We start from the raw sequence: 6542 nt of genomic DNA, 5'->3' as shown, positions 1-6542 counted from the left end.
TATGTTTTATAGTTTTATATTTTTTTACTTTAATATATGAGTTAATCAAATAGGAGGATTTAGATTATGCAAGACTAGTTTTTATAGTTATTTTTACATTTACATTTACATCAGTGCTTCCTATAGAAGTATTTTGTTGAAATGTTTAATTGAGTCTAAGTTTTTAGGATATCGTCGCATCACCGTGTTTGTAACCTTCCGGAACTGAATAGATCTAATAATGATGGGGAATCCAATTCTAATGCTTGCAAAGTAACCCCAGCGATGGCACAACAAGTGATGAAATATATTACGAAGAACCCTCCAGGTGGCAATCACAACAATAATGAGGAGGGTTGTACAGTCGAGCAGCTCAGTCAGATGTTGCCCATCCTCATTTGATGGAAGAGGCGACTCAACTGTGTCTGAGGACTAGATCCAGTATATTGAGGAGATACTTCAAGTCTTCAAGTGCATAGATGAATAGAAGATAGTGTACTTTACCTTCTAGCTGATTGGTGAAGTTAAGCATTGATGGATTGTAGAGAAAACTATCGGGGGAGCTAATGAGGGAGAAGTCTCTACTAGCTGGCCGCACTTTAAGCACATTTTTTTAACACTTCTGCCTAAAATCTATTAAAGATGCTAGAGTTAAGGAAATTTCCAACTTGGTTCAGGGAACCATGACTATGCATCAGTATGCTGCCAAGTTTGTAGAGTTGTTGAGCTTTGCTAAGTATTTGATACCAAACTAAGAAAATAAGGCTAAGAAGTTTGATGAGGGCTTGACTCACATGATATACGAGCAAGTTGTGAACTTTCACACTCATAATTTCTTAGAGCTAGTTGAAAAGTCAACCTTGTTTGAGCAGAGCTTCAGAAGAAGTGCAAAACTCCTAGGATCAGAGAAAGAGGTCTACATTGCAGGGGTCCCACTCTAATAAGGACTAGTATGGAAGAAGAGGAACGAAGGGAACAGCTCATGCCAGAGGCTAGCCTAGGGCAATCAACAAAATTACCTCTACAAGTCATGCAATCGAGTACACTCGACTGATAAATCAGGTCACTATATCAGAAATTGCCCATTACAACTCAATGGTAGCAAAAACACCTAAGGGTGGGCAGCGGGGCCCCGCACCCTGCTGCCCCGCCCCCATCCTCCAGATGCGGGGGGTGGGTGGCCTCGCTCACATCTAACGCCCCCAACGGGGCAGGCTGCCTAACCCTGGCCGGCCCCTGCATCACACACACACACACACACACATATATATAAAAGAGACAAAACAACGTCTTTTTGATAAGTGATGTTAACCAAACCCCACACCCTTAGTTCTCTTCAATCTTTACTCATCTGTCTCCCTCTCATCTTTGTGAAACCCTAGCCGCTCTCTCTCTCTCTCTCTCTCTCACTCCGTCCATCGTACGCCTTAGGCCCGTCACCATTGCCGTCTATCTCCATCTCCGTCACACGCCTAGTCCGTAGCCGAAGGTATGATTTCATCGCATGCCTAGTCCATTGTTTACTTTTATATTTTTTTTTTCTCTTTTTGTTGAGTTATGGAGGATGAGATTAAATTGAGGAGTTAGAAGATGAAATTGTGAATTATGAGTTGTAAAGTATGGACATTGTGCATGTGTGTTGATTGTTGTTTGTTTAAAAAAAAAAAAATTGTGCATGTGAAATTGCGACTTTATGATTTCGAATTGAAACCCTAAATTAGTTTAGGGTATCAATCTGAAATCCTTAATTATGGTAGGGGTATCAATCTCCTAAATTAGAGTTTCGGATTGACATTTTTAAATTAATTTAAGGTTTCAATCTGAAACTCCATTCTGTTTTAGAGTTTCGATGTAAAACCCCATTCGGTTTTGGGGTTTCGATATCGAAACTTTGTTTTGTTTTGGGTGATTTTTGCATGGTTTTAATTGTTACTGTGATCTTTGCTTCATTTTAGACTTTTCTGAGTTTTGGGGAATGGATACTCCGTCAAATTTTTGTGATTTTAGTGTTAGCTCTCCTACCCCTATCCTAAAACCTAACCCTACCCCTCAACCTACCACTAACCCTATGGACTCTACCTTTATACCTGCCACTAACCCTACGGACCCTACCCCTACACCTGCCACTAACCCTATGGACCCTACTACTACCCCTTTGCCCCCACAAAGCAACAAAGTAATTTCAATAGTTTAGTCTCAGTTCACAAACTATCGGGTGGTGACTGACCCCAATAACCTCCAATCTATGTGTAACTATTGTGGTAAAGTGTATGGATGTCACTATAGGAGAGATGATACATCCCAATTAAACGTCCACTTAGAAGAACAATGCAAAAAGAGTCCAATATTAAAATCTTTACAATAGAAGAGTCAATCTAGACTAGAGATTGGGCTTAAAAAAATGATGGATAAAAGTAGTGGGGGTGCAACGTTAAAGAGGTATACTAAGTATGATCCATATGAGTGTAGGAGACATCTAGCTCGTATGGTTATTATGGGTGAGCTACTATTTCAGTTTATGGAGGGAAATAGTTCCAAGCATATTCTATATACTTGAAACCTAGGTTTAACATTCCTTCTCATCACATGGTGGCAAAAGATATAAAAAAAAAATATTACAGAACAGGAAAAGATTTGTCGAGGGGCCAATTGGTGGGTCAAAAAGTTCGTCTCACCACCGATACATGGGCATCCGTCCAAAATTATAATTATATGTCTTTGACTGTGCATTTTATTGATTATGTGATTGGAAATTAAATAAGAAAACTTTAAAGTTTTATCAAATTTTCGATCACAAGAGTGAGACAGTTGAGAAAATCACAATAAAGGAGTGGGGGGGGTTGGCACGAGTTTTAACAGTTACAGTTGACATTGTTTCGTCTAACGATGTCGCATTAGGGCATCTTAAGACCTATCTTAGAGAGGCAAATAAAACAATCTTGGGTGTTAAGTGTTTGCATGTAAGATATATTGTACATATTCTAAATTTAATTGTGAGATTTGTACTGGTTAGAACTGTTGTGAGATTTGTGAGATCTTTACCGGCGATATTGGAGAAATTCAAGGTTATTGTGAATGATGCGTATATAACATCCAAGAATGGCATTTGTCAAGATATTCTTACAAGATGGAACTCAACCTTCTTGATGTTAGAGGTGACCCAAGAATATAAGTCGGTCTTTACATTATTGGGTGATGAAGACATTCAATATTTCAAATGTTTTGATGACCACAAGGGATTTGGCCAACTTACTGATGATGATTGGGAGGTTGTTGCTACTTTTGTAGACTTTTTTAGATTTTTCTACGAGGTCACATTAAGGTTATCCGATTCTTTGTACCCTACATCTAATTATTTCTTTTAGCAAATATGTAAGGTGAAAGAAGAATTTGATGACATGTGCACAAATGACCATATTAGGATGCATGAGATGTCATTGATGATGAGGATTAAGTATGACAAATATTGAATATTTTGTTATATGTGGCTGTTGCTCTTGACCCCCAGTACAAGATTAATGGCATGGTATATGGTTTGGGATTGGCGCACGGGAACGCATGGGCAGAGCATATTGCGGCAAGGGTTAGATTGTTTGATGAGTTTACAATGTTCAGGGGTGGTAATATTCCTGCACCTACAGCTACCCCCGGGCGCCTCCTCCAGAAGGTTAGGTTGGGAAAAGGCGTAGGTTGGAGTAGGGTGAGATGTTGGAGCAAAACCCCCTAGTCTATCATCCTGCAAAAGCTCAATCAGAGGTAGATAGATACTTGGCAACGGATCTTCACCCATTTACACGAGACATTGATATATTATCTTGGTAGAAGACCAATGCCGTGAAGTATCCCGTCTTTGGAGAGATAGCTAGCAATATTTTGGCCATCCCTATTAGCACAGTAGCCTCAGAGTCGGCTTTTAGCACCGGATGGAGCATATTAGATCTATTCCAGAGTTCATTGTCTATTACCACTGTGGAGGCATTGATTTGCAAGCAGAATTGGATCAATGAGACCTTCCTTCATGTTCTGGATATTCTTGACTTGGAGGAAGCCGACAAGGAGGAGGGATGTGATGAGGTTGGATTTGATAATCGTGGATTTCATTTTGTTATTTTAATTTATTTATATACATTTAACTGGTATTAATTTCAAATTTAATTGTTGTAGCGATACATGAGACGTCTACCTCCACTACAATATGACATTGTGTCTATTGGACACACCATTACCATTTGCCATTTATTTGTATAATTTGTCCCTTCATTATTTTTTGTATTTATATAAGTTTCAGTAATTCTAATTGTTTTCTTGTATTTTTTAGCTAGTCTCATTGTCATATGCCCAATTCTAATCCCAAGGGCCCAATGATCTCATTGTCATCTTCATCTCAATCTCATATTGGTTAGTACTTTTAATGTTTGTAATTTTTACATTTCTAATATATGTTTGTATTTTTTATTTTTGTTTCTTATTTGTAATTCTAATCTATTTTCCTACTAATGTTTCAGGTTTTATGATCTCACAGTCTCACAGTACAGCTCATTGACTTTTCCACCACTATGACTAGTACCCCAAATTCCAATGTCAAAGTCAATTCGAAAATTAAATGATATTCTTGCGTTAATTGTAATCTTGCTACAATTTGTTCCTTAATAATTAATTGTGTTATCATTATTTATTTAAATTATATGACAACTTATAATATTTTTTAGATGAGTTTGTGATTTTGTAACAGTTTTAGCTTAATTTGTATTTGTTGTAATAGCTTAATTATAATTATTAGTTACAACTTAGTAGTATTTAGTTGTAAATTATTATTCTTTATTTGTATTTTTTACTCCAAGTAGTTTAAGTTAATTTCTAGGTCCAAAATGGCCCAAAAACAGGTCATGGGCCAATTTTGGCCCGTTACAAATGTTTCTAGGCCATTTTGGGCCCAAAACATGTTTTGGCCCCAATGGGCTGAGGGCCCATTTGCGCAGGGGCGAACGGATGGGGTGTCCACCCTCGCACCCTGTTTGTAGGGGTGGGTGCCTGGGGAAAAATCTCACCCCCTACCCATGCGGGGGCGAGGGGTTTAGAAGGGAGCTTCCTCACCCCATAACATGACCAACCCACCTCAAGGGTCTAATCTGACAACACAAGGCAACAATCAGCATAATATAGTGCCAACTCAAGTTTATACACTGATCACACCGAAAGAGGTTGTGGACAACAACGATATTATCACAAGTACCCTTCCTTTATTCTCCAAGAAAGCTAGGTACAAGTTTACTTGACTCTAGGCTACTCATTCTTTCATTCTAACTGATTATGCTACGTTTTGTACCATGGAAGCTGAAATGTTGGATAACATACAGCTTGTTAGTATCAACCCCAACGGGGTACTCGGTGGTATGTTACTATGTAGTAAAAATCTTTATGGGTGTCCAATCTGATCTCTCGAAGGGAAGTCGATATAAATATATATATATATATATATATATGTGTGTGTGTGTGTGTGTGTGTATGTGATGATCGGATAAGAACTCAAATAAATCAAATTGGACTAATCCGTATAATTATTTGGATTGGATTACTATAAATCATTTATGATCTGAACCCATCGATCCACATGACGATGAACTCAGACAACGCGAAAGGAGTACGTTTATAGACTTCCATCCATCAAAGAAATCAAAGGTAGGTTAGTAAAAAGAATATTTACCATTAATGCACTTGGATTTTTAAAATTTGTTTTAGCAACTGAGATCTTAATTTAAATAGCTAGCTTTACCTCAGAATGTGCATTTATTAAGTCCTTTAATTAAGTTCCTGCCCGTTTATGCCATAAACTCCACGTACGGGTACTTGTAAGCTGACTCTAGTCGTCTCAATTCACATATCATCGAATTAAGTAACCGATAATTAAACTAATATTGTATCCGCAACGGCCCACTTTATCACTGCAAGTTCTTATTGCTAATTTTCTTTTAGCAGCTTCATTCGTTTATAGTATTTAATGGTTTGACATGCATTATACACATACATAGTGTCAAGACATTTTAATCCAGGTCATAAGTCAGTCTACTCCTTTTATGACTCAAATTTATGACCCGATCCCTAGCTAACTTGATACCATGCAATTGTTACAAATCTAACTATTGATCTCTAAAATTGTTAGATAATATTAATTTGGTTAAATTTTTAACCCTTATGATCATAATATCCACGCAACTAGCACGTGGTCTTAAATTTATGATTTTCTCTAATAAATCATCCCCCTTTATTGGTTCAAGTGTTTTCATACGAAAGACACGAGTTTGGAGTACCCTTTCCAATTGATCTGTAGTACCATTAATTATGTGTATGCATGCCATGAGTATATATATAGGATGTAAATAAGTCAGAGTTCAAATGAGCAGTGTGATTAATAAGCTTTGCTCGATCGTTTAATTTTAATTGAGTCAAGTTCATGTGGAGTTTATCAGTACTATATATAAGTTACATTAATTCTCCGGTCATGTGGGCGGCTCGGTCAACAAAAACTGATGGCCGTACGTATGAACCTTCTCTGATAATTGGCC

The sequence above is a fragment of the Juglans regia genome, chromosome 12, assembly GCF_001411555.2.
Source record: "Juglans regia cultivar Chandler chromosome 12, Walnut 2.0, whole genome shotgun sequence".
NCBI lineage: Eukaryota > Viridiplantae > Streptophyta > Magnoliopsida > Fagales > Juglandaceae > Juglans > Juglans regia.
Note: the sequence above shows the minus strand (reverse complement) of the source record.